Source organism: Camelus ferus, chromosome 2, assembly GCF_009834535.1.
Source record: "Camelus ferus isolate YT-003-E chromosome 2, BCGSAC_Cfer_1.0, whole genome shotgun sequence".
Taxonomy (NCBI): Eukaryota; Metazoa; Chordata; class Mammalia; order Artiodactyla; family Camelidae; genus Camelus; species Camelus ferus.
The window spans coordinates 79,578,088-79,597,477 of record NC_045697.1 but is presented as its reverse complement, the minus strand read 5'-3'; the positions used below and the strand labels follow the sequence as shown (position 1 = coordinate 79,597,477).

Here is a 19,390-nt window from a genome sequence, read left to right as displayed (position 1 = left end):
TCCAAAAATGGGCAGAAGACCTAAACAAGCAATTCTCCAAGGAAGAAATACAAATGATCAATAGACACATAAAAAATGCTAAGTATCACTAATTATCAGAGAAATGCAAATCAAAACTACAATGAGGTATCACCTCACACCAGTCAGAATGGCCATCATTCAAAAATCCACAAATGACAAATGATGGAGAGGCTGTGGAGAAAAGGGAACCCTCCTTCACTGCTGGTGGGAATGCAGTTTGGTGCAGCCACTGTGGAAAACAGTATGGAAATTCCTCAAACAACTAGGAATAGACTTACCATATGACCCAGGAATCCCACTCCTGGGCATATAACCAGAAGGAACCCTACTTCAGGATGACACATGCACCCCAATGTTCACAGCAGCATTATTTACAATAGCCAAGACATGGAAACAGCCTAAATGTCCATCAACAGATGACTGGATAAAGAAGATGTGGTATATTTATACAATGGAATACTACTCAGCCATAAAATCCGACAACATAACATCATTTGCAGCAACATGGATGCTCCTGGAGAATGTCATTCTAAGTGAAGTAAGCCAGAAAGAGAAAGAAAAATACCATATGAGATCGCTCATATGTGGAATATAAAACACACACACACACACACACACAAAGCATAAATACAAAACAGAAACAGACTCATAGACATAGAATACAAACTTGTGGTTGCCAAGGGGGCAGAGGGTGGGAAGGGATACACGGGATTTCAAAATTGTAGAATAGATAAACAAGATTATACTGTATAGCACAGGGAAATATACACAAAATTTTGTGGTAGCTCACAGAGAAAAAAATATGACAATCAATATATATGTATGTTCATGTGTAACTGAAAATTGTGCTCTACACTGGAATTTGACACAACATTGTAAAATGATTATAAATCAATAAAAAATGTTAAAGGTAAAAAAAAAAGAAGTGTAATGAAAGTCTTATCTGATGAAGACTGCACTGCCAACCTACGCTCAGGGCCATCTTTCCCTGAATCCAGTAGAGGAGGCTAAAGCTGTCCTCATACCATTGTTGGGAGCTTTTGGGTGAGCATAAGTTATCAAGTACCGTTCTGGACCACTTTAGAGGAAATGTCTTCTCAAAATAGGAAAAAGATGAATATAATTTTTAAGAAATTAATGGATCCCAGTCCAATGATTCAAGGATAGTATTCACAATAGAAAATTATTTTATACACCTTGAAAAACATCAAAACATTATCTCAGTTTTCAAAACAATCTTGTTTGTGCTGTCATAGTCACAAAATGTTTGTATGCATGTAATATTACTCTAAATATTTATTAACAGAAACATAAGTTATTCTTAATATTAGGTTTTGAATTTAAATTATGAAAGTTGGTTGCTTTAAAGTCTAAAGAAACTAAGTCCCACATAGGTAGCAGAGACAGAATTAAATAGGAAAGATGTCACTTAGGAGATATTTAGGGTTAGCTCCAATATAACCTTTTTATTTTATTTATTTTTTCAGGGCAATATAGTTAAGTTTTAGAATGGAAGACCACATTAAGGACATTTCCTGAATGTGATACATTGGTATCCTTGAGAAAATCATTAATAAGCATTCTTTTAAAAAAAATAGTAAAAAAAAGATTTCATTGTAAAATACATTCAGAATCACAGGCAATAGTAAGAATTCTCAGTACTTTCCTATTTGCTAATGTGTATTAAAGAGGAAGGTGGGTGGGAAGAAGCATGCAATGATTTTCAATCCTATTGACTCAGTATACTTTTTAACACAGAACATCTTTAACGTTTCATAGGCCACTAGTTTGGCAACTCTGGTAAACATTGCTCTGGGGCTTCTTTCACATCACTGTCAGGTGTTCTCAGATAAACCAAATGCGAGACCTTAATGGAGCTTCTGGTATTTGGATGAAAACAGAAAGGATCGTTGAGGGAGAAGTGATAATTTAATATGAATTTCTCCCACACAAAATTCCTTAGTAAATCAGAGGTGTATCTCTCTATGGTAGCTAAGTAATGCTCCCTCCCCAGAGATGTCCACATCTTAATCCCTGGAACCAGTGAAAGTTACCACGGATGGCAAAAGGGACTTTGCAGGTGTGATGAAACTAAGGATTCTGAGACGGGCGATTATCCAGGTGGGCCCAATAGAACCACAGGGATCCTTATAAAAAGGAGGCAAGAGGGTCAACAAGGGAGAAGGCAACGTGATGACAGAACCAGAGGTCGGGGTGATGGTGGATGGAGTAGGAGCCAAGAAATGCGGGCAACGTCTAGAATGTGGAAAACGCAAGGAAACAAATTCTCCCCTAGAGCCTTCAGAGGAATCCCAGCCCTACCAACACCTTGGTTTCAACCCAGCGAAACTCACTTGGGACTTGTGATCTCCAGACTGTAAGGTAATACAGTTGTGTTGTTTTAAGCCACTAAATTTGTGGAAATTTATGACAGCAGCAGTAGGAAATTAATACAATCTCTTAATAGTCAAAAATTTAAAACTTACTCTTATGAATCAATAACTCTAGTTTTCAGAAGTTTAAACTATTGTTTTCTTCAGTGGAAATGTTATTTTAAGAGAAGCACCAGATATCTGTGGACATTGAAAATAATTTGGGTTGGAGAGCAGGATTTAGCTCAGTGGTAGAGTATGTGCTTAGCATACACAAGGTCCTGGGTTCAATCCCCAGTACCTCCATCAAATAATTATTAAATTAAAAAAAAAATAAACTTAATTACCTCCCCCAAATAAAATAGTAAAACATATTAAAAAATAATTTTTTAAAAGAAAAGAATTTGAGGGGCGAGGATCACTCACTTTTACTTCAAACATTTCTTCTAATGAATTTTTTATAAGAGGAGCATATTATTTTAACAGAAAATAATTAGTTTAAATTAATAAAATAATTTGGTTTTGGATATTCAGTGCTGTCTATCAGAAGTTCATGCATCTTTTCACAGTCAGAAATAACCATGCCCCTCAGTTACAGTTACAGCTACAAGAGCTGACCCATTAAGGCAAGCCTATTGTTGAGTGCAAGAATAATTGTTTATGCAGCAAACCTATACCTAAGAATGATTTGGTCAATAAGATCATGTTTTGCAGGTGTAATTCTTCCACCAAGGAAGCCAGGAAGATGTCTATAGCGCCAGGTTACTGGGCAAAATTTCCAAGAAATGGCAGGCCTCTTGCTCCTCATTCTACAGAAAAAAAAGAGAGCGATCTCAGTCATCAAGTACCTTCTGATTCAAGATACCTTCAGATCAGTTTGTAAGCCAGGTTTCTGTCATCTGGTGCAATATGTAAAAATGTTAAATGGCTTCTGAAAAAGAACTCAAGTCAAATAACTCTTCATGTCAGAAACTGAGACACAGTTCAAAAGTTCGAAAGTATTTTCCCTTGTTAACATTTTTTAAACTTGTTAATAATTATCCAAGTTACTGAATACACAATATGAAAGCTTTTAGATACCCAATCTGAAATTAAAATCAAATAAAAGAAACTGAAAGGTTATTCAGCCTTCTAAATATGTGCTGTGAATTTTGGGGGGCTTTTTGTTTGGTAGGTTGGTTTCTGGGGCTTTCTGGTATCACACACTCAAAGACTGGGATGTTGGGGACTGGGATGTTGGGGGGTTATCTCTAAAAATAGTGCATCCAGTCTTCACTCAGGCAGTGAAGTGAAGGACCAGATCTTCTGTAATGGGGATTTTCACATGCATCTAGATTATAAAGCAATAGCAAAAAGAAGCATGTAATCTCTTCTCTGAAACAGAAGAAACCAGTTCTGAAGGCATTTAAGAGGGCAGTTGTCAGGGCTCCCAGAAGTGTTCTTTCTGTGGTCCAAGGCGGAGGAGGATACAATTCAGTGGAAAGCTGAGGGAAACCAATGCTTAAGTAGAACAGTGTGAATGGTCTATGTACTTCTGCTTTTACCATTTTAAATGATGATACTTCTAAGAGGCAGTTGACTGCAGTGGTGATGAGCTTACCTTCTGTACCACACCACCTGTGTTGGAATCCCAGCTCTGCTAGGTGACTTTGGGCATTACTTAACCTCACCATTTCTTCCTCTGTAAACCGAGGATGATAGTACTAACAGAGTCACCTAATAAAGTTGTTGGGATTGAGTGAATTAATATATGTAAAGTGCTTCTAAGCACCTAGGAGTAACAAGACACTATATATGTACTAGCTCTTACGATTTTATATCTGCATTATTCTCTCTGTAAATGAATCCTCAAAATTTCAGCTGTCAGCTCTAGTCTTCCCTTGGAGAATCCAGGGGCTAAATTATGGACCCTCTAGGGATGTAAGACCTTGGCCCTAATCCCCACCACCACCACTCCCTGCCTAACCCAGAATCTGCCCCTCAGTCTGGGACTAAGACTCTCTGGAGGACAGACTTTACACCATTCCCAGAAGTCTTTATCTCAGCACTCAGCATGCCCCCTCCAGGGGAAGCTCCTTCAAGACAGACAAGGTGTTTCCCTCTGAGGAGCCTCCCAGAAATATTAATGCTGAGTGGAAAGCTCTCTCTGAGGGATGCCCTGCATTGCATGCAGGCTGTGACTCTCCCCCTCAACCACCTGACTCCTACCATGCTCTGGGCCAGTGCACAAGAACCATCTGGTGACAATGCAGATCCCTGATCTATCTCTAGACCCTGCCTCAGGAGCTGGGGTAGGGCCCCAGGAGAGGCCACGGACCACTCTCTGAGAAACCCTGCCTGTTCCAGGCAGAGACACTAAACATAGTGCCAGCTGTTTGAAAAGGACCATTTTTTTGTTTGTTTTGTTTATCGAAATATAGTCAACTTACAATGTGTTAATTTCTGGTGTACAGCATAGTGATATATATATATATATATATATTCCTTTTCATTATAGGCCATTACAAGTTATTGAATATAGTTCCCAGAACAGGACCATGTCTCATTCATCTTTGCACTGCCAGCACCCAGCACCAGATCTAGCACATAGTAGTTGCTTAATGAATTATCATTGCATCAATGAGTGAGAGCAGAAGGAATAATACTTGTCCTTCATAGATGAGAACAATCCACTGCCCAACATACAGAGGAGTGCAAAGCTAGCAGAGAAAGATCACAAGTTAGTATTTTAAACAGGTTTTCCTCTGAAGGAATCCCAGGTACAGAGATTGTGCAAGACAAAATTTCAACTGCTACATATAATTTTTAACTCGTCCTTCAATAGAAAAATATCTACACCAAAGATTAAGAGCAGACATGGGTCATTATGGCTTAAAGTTGGTTACTGACATCTGAACTTACTTGTCATGGATTAATCATAAGGTGACTGAAAAAACAAGCAGTCTCTGTGTTCCTGATCTTTTTCTTCTGCTTTATACTTTACTTTTTTAGTTAAGTAGGGATGCCATTCATGAGAGATTATGATGCTCCAAATTTCAGTTAATACAACAAATGGCATTAATCTTAACCAAAATCACACTTTAATATGAAAATTCATTCAAATTTGTCAAAATATTTAGATTTACCACTCTTTAAAGATCAGCACATGTTCATCTTTCTCTCCAAGTAGATAGAACATCACTAGAAATACCAAAAGCACCTCTTGTTTACCAGGCTGTTAGTAAAATGTGTGTGTGCTCCTTCAGCAGATTTCACTGAAAATAGCCTGATCCCGTGTCCGGGAGCCGACTGTTCTTTTAGAGTCTGCAGTGCTGACTCTGTTATTATCTTCGGCATATCTTTTCAAATCAATCAACCTTTCTGCATTCTGTAGATCTAAAAACCTGGGACCAGTGAATGAACAGTGCTTGTCAGCTATTTTATAGGAACACAGGAAAAAGAAATGAGGTAATGCTAAGAAATGCCAGTTTTATCCAATCACATGGACAAAGGAGTCATGCAAAAACATCTCCTTCATGGACAGATGGTGCTTCTGAGAATTGAAAGAATATAGCAAAAGTAAGAAGAGGAGATGCTAGAAACCTAAGTCCATAGGGGAGAGGAAAAGCAGCCATGATTTGATAGGGGAAAGTGGAGAAATAAAGTCAAGATGAAGACCTCACTGCTGTACACCAGAAACTGACACATTGTAAACTGACTATAACTCAATTAAAACAAACAAACAAACAAACAAACTTTAGGTAGATGCACTGAAAAAAAAAAAGATTTCACTATGTGAGGGATTGATGGAAAAGAGAAATGCCAAGAAAGCAGGCGAAAATAATTCTCATGGGTTGCTAGCAAAAATAACTTAGCATCAGCTTTCAGGCAAATGCCATTTTTTTAAAGAATTTTTTGTTTGGGGTTTTTTGGGGGGGAGGGGGGAGGTAATTAGGTTTACTTTATTTATTTTTACAGGAGGTACTGGGGACTGAACCCAGACCTGGTGTATGCTGAGCATGTGCTCTACTACTTGAGCCACACCCTCCCCCCATAAGGTTATGTTTGATGGGAATGTTCATTTGTCATGATTCTACTGGGCAGAGAGGGCCAGGCAGAGGAGAAGAACATTCTATTTCCACAGCTCACTGTTAACACCCAGTGTTGTTTGCATTCTTTTTTTGGAACAGAGAACACCTGAAAAGTAGCCATTTCTCAGTATGCAGCCAGGCCTCTGCAACAGTAAGCTGTGACCCCCAGAAATTCCAGGTGGGTATCTACAAAGGTAGACAGAATGATAAGATGACTTCTCTCAGCAAAAAGCTCTGGGCAGCTCAGGTTCTTTGTTTCTATTTTTTTCATTCCTAAAAATGGTCTAGGAAAAAAAATAATCATTAATGCTTAGATAGGGAGGAAAGTGAAGAAAGGGAGAAAAGTAGCAATATTTAATGAGCATCTATTTGCCTGGGGCTGTGCAATGGACTTCGCATGTGCTATTTCATGTAAACCTGAAATATTAACAAAGTTCCTCTTACTGAGCACTTGCTATATAGTATGCACTATACCAAGCACTTTGAAAGATTGTTTTAAAGATTAAATAAAATCAGGAATTGGATGTTATTATTCCCAATATATGAATGGCAAAAATGAGACTTAGGATAAATAATTTGCCCAAGGTCATATGATTAATAAGTGATCCAGGGTTAAAATACAGGTCTGTGTGACTAACTCTCATATTTATACCAAACTAATGTGTGGAAGGTAAAAAATCCAATAATTATTTTTCCATCAAAATATAAATCTCTTAAAATTCCATAGTTTATTCATATACTTGTGTATTTATAATGAATAGTAAATATGGTAAGAAAAAACATTTAATCCAAGAAATAGTCAAAGAAACATTCAAGTACCCATAAATAGAGTACCAGTTAAATTATGGGATAGTAAAATGCTATATGGTCTTTAGAAAGAATAAACCAACTGTACTTAGAGTAATCAACAAGTTGATAAGGGGTACTTCTTTGTAGACAATCTCAGGCAAAATAAATTTTAAAAAGAAGTAGAAGAATTAGAAAATCATTTTGCAACCCTTAATGGAATAATGGACCAAGGCAGTAATAATCACTGGATAAAACATTAGATAACATGTTGATGGGAAAGTTTACAATGGGCAGATAAGGCTGACACCACCCAAACCCTCTGCTCAATCTTAGAATCACTCAAAGTGAAACATGAGATATAGGAGCCCCCAAAGGTGACGCAGCATGAAGAACACAGCAAGCACCACCTAGGAAGGATTCTTGCCATAAATATTCAATCTGAATCCAATCAAGCCTCAAATACGAGGCACAGAGGAACAAGTTGAACAATACCTGTAGGGAACAGTCAAATCCAGAAGGTGGGCTCTTCTACAGGATAAATAATTTAGTTTCTTGAACAAATAAATGACTTTTTTTTTTAAAGGAAGAACATTATTGAAGCTTAAAAGTTTTAATGGATGCCATATGTGGACTTAATTTGGCTCCTGATTCAAACAAAATAATTTTAAAATGAAATTTTTGAAAAAAAATCAAGGAAATTGAAAAATAGACTGGATTTTAGATTACATTAAAAATATTCATTTTCTGAGATGTGATGATGGCACTATAATGGGTTTCTGTTAAGTCTTTATGTCTTGGGAGTACATACTAAAGTATTTATGGGTGAAATTACATAATATTTTGGATTTATTTTAATATACTCCAGAGAAAAAAGGGAAGCTATAGATGAAGCCAGATTACCAAAGGAAAGGTACTGTGGAAATCGTCCAACATACACAATAGCAGAGAAGTAATACTATGAATCTGTATTCATCCAGTTTCAACATTTTGCCAATCTTGATTCAAGCTATTCCTCTCACACGTATTTTTTTCTTGTATTTTTTAAAGTAAATCTCAAACATCAGACAAAATATCATTTCACTCACAAATATATCAACACACATCAATTAATAAGGAGACTTTTTTTCACATAACGACTTGGCCAATATCACATCAAAGTTAATCATAGTCTCAATATTTTCTAACATACAGTAAGACTGTCAAAATATTAATATATATGTTGAAGCTGGATAATAGATACCTGGGGGGTTCTTTATACATGCTAATGTTGTGTATGTTTGACATTTTTCATGAAGAAACATTTGCTTAAGGAATAAGGCAACTTCCTGTGTAGTAATATGGAACAATGTTCAAGACATGTTAAGTGAAAGAAGACACAGGATAGTATATGTACTATGCTACAATTTGGGTTTAACAAGATATATAGAGGTGTGTGTGTGTATGTGTGTGGAGAGAGAGAGAGAGTCATGAAATATAACTGGAAAATACACATGGAAATAAAAACAGCAGTTGTCTCTGAGGAGGGGAACTAAAGCACCAGGGAAGAAGGAAGATGCGTTTATCCTTCTGCATCTTTTGGATTCAGGATGGTATATTATCTATTCAAAAACATACATCATTCATAAATTAAAAGAAAAAAACAATGTACAGGCACTTGATGTATCATATATCATTAAAACAAATAATTAACTATGATTACCAGTCACAGCTTAAAATAATCTAACTTTGGTATCCTACCAGATTTAGATTGGAAAATTACCCTTCTATCTCTAAAATCAGAAATCTCCAGCCATCTGTCTAATCCAATACTGTGTTCGGGTTTTAGAGCTACTGTGGTCTAAAAGATCGCCACTTCAGCGTACTGTCATCTCCTTTACCTACTATGACAAGTTTGGCTTATTCCGGTTCAAATCTTTCTATATTTGTGTTCCAAGTCTTTCTTCAGTAGAGCAAAGCCTCTCTCTGTTTATTTCTCTGGTGGTTAAACTGAAAGCAAGACCACTTTTCAAAATTGTCCCACATCCAAATGAGATCTGTATTACAGTCCAGTTGCTACAGATCATTTTCTGTCCTTCCAACCTAGCTAAGCATTGATTAAGTAACATATACTGGGCTAGCTGTTGTTAAGGGGATTTGTCTTTTTTCCAAATTAAATTTTAAATAATTTAAACAGATTAGTGCCTAAACACAAGTGCACAGTTGTCTTTTACAGCAACAATTTAGATTTAACTGAGGCAGCATACTGGGAGCTTATAAAGCACATCTCCTTTTAAAATATTTTTTCTAAATTTTTTTTCAGTCCCAAATGGAAAATGAAGCCAGAGTACATAAAAAGTAGAAAATCATGGAATGTTATTCCTTTTGTGAAATTTTAGAGCAACAATTATTTTTAGTAACATCTGGGCCAAATGTTCTTATAAGATTTAGTTTATTCTGAAATTAAATACCGTACAATATCAGGATGAGACACTTAAAATTCTGCAGTACTATTCCACAAGGAAATTTACAACTAGAAAGAATGTGCTTTTATACATACCAACAGTTTTAGTAAGCATTAAGTATACAACATGGAGGAACAATAGTCTTTTACAGGCAAAACAAAATAATTGTGTAACTGTAAAATCACGCAGAATCTACTTTGTAACTCAGCTTCATTCTTCATGAGGGATGGCTTAATGGTTCTTTTATTATAAAACCCAATGACATTGAGCTGTAAGGAAAAAGTATAAATTGTAGAACTGATGTATCAACACCAAGATGAGAAAAAATCTAATCATGTAAAACTTCCTGGAACCTCTTTTTCATTAATACTTGAATAGCACATTTTTAGGTATACTTTTAAGTTCACAAACAAGACGTGCAACAATGGATAGGTATTCTGAATGGCTAGCATGAAAGGACTTGTCAAATTGCTTTGCTAAAACACAAGACACAAGCAATTCAGTTTGGATTACTTAGATTTTTTTCCTGCTTTTCTACAACATATTCTCCTAAAAAGTCAAAGAAATCCTACTTTGAAGTTCCAACCACTAAGCTTACATTTTTTAGAGAGCTGCCCTCCAGGTGGGTGGCAATTTTGTGAACAAGTAACATCTTGTACCAGCCATTGTGACCAGCTCTGAGAACACACAGGTAAAACATGGCCTTTCTCTCAAGGAACTTAAGGAAATCTAAGGTAAGTGGGCAACTGGCAACCCAATTTCAGGGACGTGAACTGATACACAAAAGGAGGAAAATATAACAAATATGACAATGTGCTTTTTCAGACTTCTAGTAATATTGCTATGTGAAATATTTCTATTAATGAATTAAGTTACATTGATTACCTTCAGGAAGTCCTTAATCATTGCAGGACTTTCAAGTCTACCATGTTTTGGATAAAGTTAAAAGAAGTATCCTTTTAATAATAAGGTCCTATAATGCAAATTTTTATTAAATTATGATATTTTCATTAGGAACTTGCTAAGGGGACTATCTTCTAGATACCTACAGTAGAACTAACAAGCAGTAAGTGTTACTTCCAAGCATTCTCCATGCCTTTTAACCGTATCACACCACAATTTATTAACATAATGAAATCTTCTCTAAAATAAAGGCATTCTCTCATCTGTAAGTCAACATCCCCCCATCACCAAATCTGTGTTGTATGTAGATAAAAACTGTTTTGTCACAACTTTTATGTTTGTATACACAACTCAACAGAAATTGATAGTTGAAACAATAAGCATAAGTTTCTAACTTACAGAGAGAGAGAGCTTTAGACTTGGGAAGACCTGGTTGGAAATCCTGGCTGACAAGTCATGTACTTTGGTGCAAGTTACTCTTCCTATTTTTGAAATGTCCATAAATAAAGGTAATGTTGAAAGGGCCTAGCATATAGGAAGTGCCAGCCTATGGCAATTGCTATTGTTATTATTACTGCTTATGATATTTCCTCAAAATATGATAAAAAGGCACAAATCAAATGGGGTAAGATTAAAACAAGGGATCTAACTGAGTCAACAAAACCCAGTACTGGGTCTTGAATAATGGAATTTTCTTTTCAACTGAGAGCAGTAGATAGCTGTTTTCTATCTGTACACATAGAACTATTTTTCTACCCAATCTTCTCAAAGGCTGTGTGGTAGTGGTGTGTTGGTGCAATAGATCTTCATGACTTCTTTTACATGCTCGAGACAAAGGACGAAAGTATGCTGAAGATCCTCTGACAACCTCCCCTCCTCCCCACCGACAATGACCAGATAACTGACCAATCCAGGATGTCAGCTGCAGGTTGGGTTCTAGGTAGAATGTTGGGGTGTCCCCTGGGGCTTGCTGTGGCTGGTGGATCCACGGTAACTGGGCAGAGCCCTCTAGTGGATCAGTGCCATGGAGGGGCTGCTGTCCTCTGTGGAGCTTGGCTTCGGGCTGATCCTTAGAAATCTGAGTATGGGCCTGGTTTTGCTGCTGCCCAATGGCCTGTGTTCCCAGTTCATGTTCCAGAGCCTCCACTGGGAGACAGTGTTGAGTCTGCCTGTCCTCAGCTTATTGGTGGGTGTCTTACTTTCTTTCAGATTTATTCAGTCTGTTGAAGTCAACTTAATGGAAGACATGAAAAGCAACTGGCAAAAACACTGGCTGCACAGATTGAGGAGAAATGCCACCTCGTTGACAAGATCTGTGTGGCTAAAAAGGAGTATGCCAAGATGGAGACAACTTTAAAGAATGCCAGGCTAGAGAAGGGGCCAGCAAATATACCCAGTCTCGCTGACACTTACAGAAAGTTGATGACGGTGGTCAACCTGAGTTCAAGGAAGGAAATCAATTTTCTCCTCCAAGAACTGAAGATAGAGAGATCCCTGCAGTCTATACGAGAAGCAATGGCGGAGATGCTAATAGTGCTCAAGTTCCTGGAAGAGGTCATGAGAATCAGCACATCACAAGGGGCTTTTACAAACCAGCCAGGGGACCAAGCACCAAGTCCTGATGGTCCTTTTCCCAGGAGTGGGCCCTTGTATTAAAGCTGTGCTGTTCCCTCCCCTCCACTCAGGCCTCCCAAACGGTCAGGCTGCATTCACTTACTCAGTCAGATCTCCATTTGAGCTGCACTGAGGCCAATGGATGGAGGGCAATCCCTTCCTTTGGACCAGAGTTCCTCCAGCTTTACAAGTGAGCACAGAAGTGAACTCCTTCGTGGTCAACATCTCATCTAAAATATACTGGAATTCCCAGAACACACCACGAAGGATGGGACTTTTTTTTACATTCAGCAAATGTTTGTGGATTATCTCTTCTTAGTTGTGAAAGAAACGTTGTAATTGAGAGTGATCTACTTAGTTTGAATCTATATTAAGCCTCATTTCTCAAGACAGTTTGGGTAACTATTATATATCAGCAATGTAAGTGAAGTGTATATATAGTTATTCTGTGTACAAATATTGCATTATAATTTGAAAATACATGCAGTTTGTCAATATAAACTTTTAGATGGCCATAGCATTTATTTCTAGAGTTTAATTCTGAAGCCATAAGTTTAAGTCAAAGAGCCTTTTTTTACCTGAATATGTATAGTTTAAAAAAAAAGATGAACCTTTTTTAAGATGAAGTTAAATTGTACTCTTAGAAGAAATTTTTATCATTCAATTTTTACATTCTGCTATAATATCCACAATAAAAAATAAATTTGATAATTTTTTTTAAAAGTATGCTGAAGACCTACATCAAACCCAGAGCCAAAAAGACAATAAATAAACAGTTTTCATAAGGAAGCCCTCCATCTAAACAATTTAGACAGTTGGGTATAAATTAGATTTAAGAGATTGTTCTAAAAAAGCAGCATTAATCAAAACAGACTGGAATATAGGGCCTTGAATTCATGATCAGAAAAATCAGTCTATAACTTCTAATAGCAAGCTCAGATTTCATATTGAAGCTGGCAAAGTCACCAGCACAGTAAACAGTAGCATCTGGCTCTCAAGAAGGATGGTGTATACAATGGACTGATCCATAACTTCAGTCTATGTTAGACATTTAGATGGATGGGCTAAGAGCTCAGTGTGTTATAATAACCCTGAAAAGCTTTTGGCTATGGCTGTGAACACATTAGCATGAACTTAAATCTGTTGCTTTATTTACAACAAGAGATATTTGTTTGTGCTTTCTGCCTAAATGGAACTGGTTAAAGGCACCCAAGACCTTAAACGGTGAAATTTATATCCAAGACAACAGCTATTCACTGTACTGAGGATCCACTGAACATCTGTTTTGTTTTCGGTTTTTTTTTCTTTTTTCCATTTCCTCTCAGTTACATCTTTTTAAAATAAGTGGTACCTTTATTTGGAGTCTCTGTCTTTCCATATTAGGAACATTAATGCCTAATTTCCTTTTTCTGTGTTTTTCCCCCACTCCATAACCTGAAGCTTAAAAAAAAAATCAGCTAGAGGGTTCCTTGAATATGTCACCATTTAGAAATGCCACACATGCAGTCATTTGTTTCTAAGCTAGAGTGCAGGCTCTGTAGAACAGTGTTCCAATTATTCTTGTTGAAACCACTCAAAGCGACCAGAACTAATTTCTCCCAATATATCACTATAGTTTAACATCTAGAATGAAAAGATGCCCTCACTAGACCAGTAGAAACTGATTATTGCACATTAAGGATATAATCAGAGGGCTTCTGTATAGTAGCCAAGGTTTCCAAAAAATGTAATTAAAACACACCCAATCTAATTATGTGTTAATGCTTTTACAAACAGCATTAACATAGATGAATTACATGTGACATTTATTCATATGTATATTGATTTCAAACAAATATGTGAATCTCACCCTGACTAAAATTAGATTGACTAATTAACAGATGGGCTTTCTAGTACCATTAAGGGATGGCATAACATTGCACTACCTTTTAAAATTCATTATACTCATCAGCAGGCATTGTAGTGTTCTGTAAATTCTTTCATTCAATCAATAAGTATTTTTTCAAAAATCTCTTTTGAGTCTAGCAGTAATCTAAGGAGAGTAAGTCAAGATGAAGGCTTATTTTATTTTACTTTTTTCCAGGCAAAATTTTATTGATTAAAGTAGCTGAAAACAGCATTTGCTTGAAAATAATTTTTAACTGAATTAATGGCTTCCACATTTGGTGAAACAGATTGAGCTGGGTTTTATTCTTCAAGCTCATGTACAGTTATAATTATTTCTAATTTTTATTGATTTATTTTATTTTTTCTTTTCTTTTTTTTAATTGAAGTATAGTCAGTTTACAATGTTGTCTCAATTTCTGGCATACAATGTAATTAATGTTTCAGTCATACATATATACACATTTCTTTACCATATTCTTTTTCATTATAGATTACTACAAGATATTGAATATAGTTTCCTGCATTGTATAATATGAATTTCTTATTTATCTATTTTATATATAGTAGTTAGTATCTGCAAATCTTGAACTCCCAATTTATCCCTTCCCAGACCTTTTCCCCTCTGGTAACCATAGTTTGTTTTCTATGTCTGTGAGTCTATTTCTGTTTTGTAAATAAGTTCATTTGCATAATTTTTTTAGATTCCACATGGTATTTTTAGATATACGGTATTTTTCTTTTGCTTTCTCCTCCTGGCTTACTTCACTTAGAATAATGATCTTCAGGTCCATCCATGTTGCAAATGGCATTATTTTGTTATTTTTTATGGCTGAGTAGTATTCCATTGTATATATTTAGTACAACTTCTTTATCTAGTCATCTGCTGATGGATATTTAGTTTGTTTCCATGTCTTGGCTATTGTAAATAGTGCTGCTATGAGCACTGGGGTACATGTATCTTTTCGAATTAGAGTGAAGCTTTATTTTAAATTAAACATCTCTTAAATGATTTTAAATATGTCACTATAAACAGGACCTGCATAAAGAAAGAACACTAATATGACTCAGAAAACTACCCAAATTGGAAAAAGTTTCTAAATGTTCTTGTGGCATTTGATTTGATGGCCAAAACTGAACAATCATCCCCTTATTAATTAGGGTGGTCCTCAATCCCAGTAAGGCAAGATTGGAAGACTAATGATCACGTTTTTGAGATCTCATCACGTGACCTGCAAAGAATATATACATGCTATGCCTCTAAAAAAATAAAATAATTTTCTTTTTAAGGACTTTTCAATCTATTCCAAGATATTCTTAGAAAGTGAAATTGCAGTGGTATTCTAGTAAAATTACAGCTCAATAAAGAGAAAAATAACCTAAAATGGAAGAAACACCTAAGTTTGTAGGAAAATGCTCTTTCCTTAAGTTATGTGGTTGCAGAAGGTGCACTGAGTCAGAAATCAAGAGATCTGGGTTCTGGTCCTGATTCTGTCACTCATCTCATGTATAACTCTGGCCAGTGTTCCCCTCTATAAAAAAAAAAAAAAAAAAAAAAAAAAAGGGAGAGGGATGAACTGTCAGTCCTGAAGGTTTGTTCAGCAATAAGTCCCTAACTGCATGTGCCTTCCCTGAAAAGTAGAAATCTGGGGTGTAGATGGCCTCTGCATTAATCATAGCCTGCCGAAAGTGACGATTAAGACAAGGGAACACAAAGACAGTAACATGAAGCTTGTGTGAGTGAGATTGGGAAATGCGTAATTTTCTTCCATTTCTTTTCATAGTAGTGGATCAATTTTTGAAGAGAAGAAATTCTAAAACTCCCATAAATGGTCATCACTACCCTGAGAAGCAGGTGTTGTTTGCTTACAGAAAGATGAGGGCTCCTCGGTTTTATGTCCAAAGAATTAACACACCCAAGCACGGGCATCGCTGCATCAGGCTTCCCTTCAGAGAGAGATGGTGTTTGGCACGTAGCCAATAAAGGGGGTGTGGTCTCAGGTCCGGCAGAGAAGGCAGAGATTGAGGGTCAGTAAGAGCACCTCTGAAAACATTCCTCACACTGTGCTCACCCACTCACCCCTGGCAAGTACTAGCTGTAGGTCCTGTGCGCTTTGTCAGCTTCTCTGAAATAACTAACAAAATGACAAGCAGTGGTAGGTCCCTTTCCAGCACAAATCTAGCTTCACTCAACAATATGGAAGGAGAACAAGGTGGGTGGGGCAGGACGGGGAAATCTTCATTTTCCTATGGCTTCATTTTATTTCACTTGTCCTCTGTTTCACAGAACTCAGAGGATGAATTAGAACCCTCTCTGCACTTAGTGCCCATGCAATTCAGTGGAATAAAATGGCAAGTGAATAATGTTCACAACACTATGGGTGGGGCAAGTCCTTGTCTGTTGTGTGATGTTCTGTGACTTAAATCATCTCTTGCAAAAGGCTATAAAAAAGAATAGACCTCATCTAACCTTACTGTCTTTGCTCCCAGCTCACCATCATTCCCACCCAAAAGTTTCTTTAATGCCTAAATGTTTCTGGAATCAGTCTTTGGCCCCAAAGCCTACAGTTCGTGCAGATACTCACAGAAGAGACTAGGATCATCCCTCAAAATAAAACGAAAAATAAATATTTTATTTTATTTGCCATTGTCTTTCAAGTGGACATCCTATACCTCGAGCTAAAATTCAGTTAAGTGTTCATAGAAAAGTGTGAAGGCAAATAAACAATTTGTTCTCCTAAATTTCCCTTTACAGCCCCTTCCAACCACACACACTTATTTTCAGTCTCTAAAACAAATTTAGTGTCATATGCCTAGAAGGAAGAGAAAGATGTTAATTGGATTTATTCCCTTGCTCTCCCAAAAGGCCACACCTAAACAGCCAAGGTGAGGATCGCTCCTGATGCATGGGTGTGGGAATGTGATGTTTGTTACCAGCAAAAAAACAAAAACCAACGCTTAGAAATCTGTACTCTCGCACTTCTCACCGCTCGTTAATTGGGCTTGTGAAGCAGGAAAGACAATTTGCTTGCTGGAAAAAGCGAGAGAGAACTCCATCATTCTCCCACTACCGGCACCTGTTCTGCCAGCTGACACCACCTAATATCAATTTGACCATTAAAAGAAGGCAATTTACCAGTAACTACCTAAAGCTACACACTCCTCCCTGCTGCTTCACCCTGCTTTCTCTCTCACCACCTACTCACCCAAAGCAGAAAAGAGGCGGCAACCACTAAATATTTCTCCAGCACAGACACAGCCAGTATCTGAACATAATCAGGGATTTTGACCAAGAGAGCCACCACCCTCTTTCCCCTCTCCCGGCTCACCATATGGAGAATACCACGTCCACTCAAGGGTCTGCAAATCTGAAACTGATTCACATTAACCAGATCTAAAAAATCTATCCTTCAATTACAAAAATAGAAAATACAATTCAGAAAAATGCATCACGTGGAGAACAAACTGAAATCGTGGCTGGAGGGACATTTGCATACCAGCTGAGCCTGTGAACTCCAGGGTGACACAGAAAGCAAAGCTGCCCAGCCCAGACCCTGGGAGAGTATTTTACAAAGGGCTTCCAGGAACCCCCATCAACACCAATGCCTCTTTTCCGCTTCCAAAATGCTCTGAATAAAGACCTTCTTTAAGCACTTACAGGGAGCGGCAGCTTCTCTCAGCACTGTGCCTGTGAGTCACGCAGCAGGAGGGGCCCCAGAGCAGGGCAAATCAGGGAGCCCCCAGCTTCCCCGCAGGCTGATGTCTATGAGACGGTAGTCCAGGAGCCGACTTTCCCATTACAGCCTCAGACTGTAATCCATGTGCTTTCGGCGGGCCAGTCCCAGCTGCCCACAGAGCACCACATGATCTGCTCTGACATCAGATCAGCCAGACGTGACAGCCCATCCGCCAGCCTCTTCCACACTCAAGGGTTGCATCATTTGGATGCCTTTAGCTTGCATTTAAGCAGGTGGTACAGAGTAAGGAACTGTTGTTTTCTCACAAGATTTTTTTTTTTTTTTGCCTGATTCCTTCTGTTTCTAACAGAAGGAAAAAATAAGCAAGAAGAGCACTCGGATTTGTTAGCAGCCAGAATTTATCAGCTATATGGGAAGTAACTGAACTTCCACCCCTGGTTCAGGGAGGGTGAAGAATGAGTCAAGATGCCAATACCATGGGAGTGATTTCATCCACAAATCACCACCACCTCCCCCACCTTTCTTTAGATCATATTCATATGATGATATATACCATAAAATATTGATAGATTTTGTGTATATTTTATTTAAGCTAGTCACCACTGATTTTAGTTCATGGAAGATCTCAGGGAGGTAACCACTAGACTCAGTGCCACATACAATAATTCCACCATAAGAGGACTTAGATACAGTCCAACAGAAATAAACTTCTCCACCTAGATGGACAGACAGGTCCGTAAGTAGGCAGAAAGTCAGGATCATCTATTCATGCTTGCATTCACTCATTCAGTAACCATTTATTGATCACCAATATTAGAATTGAGGGAGGTGAATATTTGAACAATACATATAATTTCAAATAAGATTTTCTTTGATTTGGCATAGGGTTTCTAATTCTATTTCTGTAATAAGTTCTGGAAGTAATGGCTTTATCAAGGCTCCTTATAATATGTTCTGTATCTAATACTAAATCTGAAGACTGATAAAAAAAAAAACCCATGTTTTACCCTAAATTCACTATGATAAATGGTAATATAACCTTTAAGGTAAGAATAATCAAAATTATTAAGCTTTTATGAAGCAAAAGCATAGCCAAGCTAGGCAGCAATGACCAGAAATGTAATTCTTCCCTAACCGAGAGGAGAATGCACTCTTAACTGTATTACTTCCTGTGAATTTGGCTTATCAACTGCATTTCAGATATTTATGTAGAAATAAGATCTCCCTAACCAGCTTATAAACCCATTGAATGTCATGCACTTTGGTATTATTTACAGTCACCTAAACATAATAGGTGTTCAACAAGTAATAAGAATAAATGAATTGACTCAGGGAACTATATTCAATATCTTGTGATAGCCTATAATGAAAAAGAATAGGAAAAGGAATACATACACACCCACACACACACACACATATAGCTGAATCACTATGCTGTACACCAGAAACTAACACAACGTTGTAAATCATCTATACTTCAATTAAAAATTTTTAATTAACAATCAAAAAATAAAGTAAGTGAATTGACTCAGTTTTATTCTTTATGTGGCTTATTCCCAACAGAGATGAAATGGAAATTAGTTGCCCCATGGAGTCTC

At 37.2% G+C, this 19,390-nt stretch overlaps 2 long non-coding RNA genes across 2 annotated transcripts in view; one reads left to right on the top strand and one right to left on the bottom strand.

Moving 5' to 3' along the window:
• Positions 1 to 18,149, bottom strand: part of LOC116658024 — a 100,314-nt gene extending 82,165 nt beyond the window's left edge. The window contains exon 1 of the long non-coding RNA XR_004313249.1: positions 17,753 to 18,149. This is a non-coding gene — a long non-coding RNA (uncharacterized LOC116658024). The remainder of the gene's footprint in view (positions 1 to 17,752) is intronic.
• On the top strand, positions 1,842 to 18,170 carry LOC116658032. Its single transcript, XR_004313251.1, has 3 exons — positions 1,842 to 2,211; positions 15,563 to 15,570; positions 18,160 to 18,170. It is a non-coding gene; the product is annotated as an uncharacterized LOC116658032 (long non-coding RNA).
• Positions 18,171 to 19,390: the final 1,220 nt, after the last annotated feature.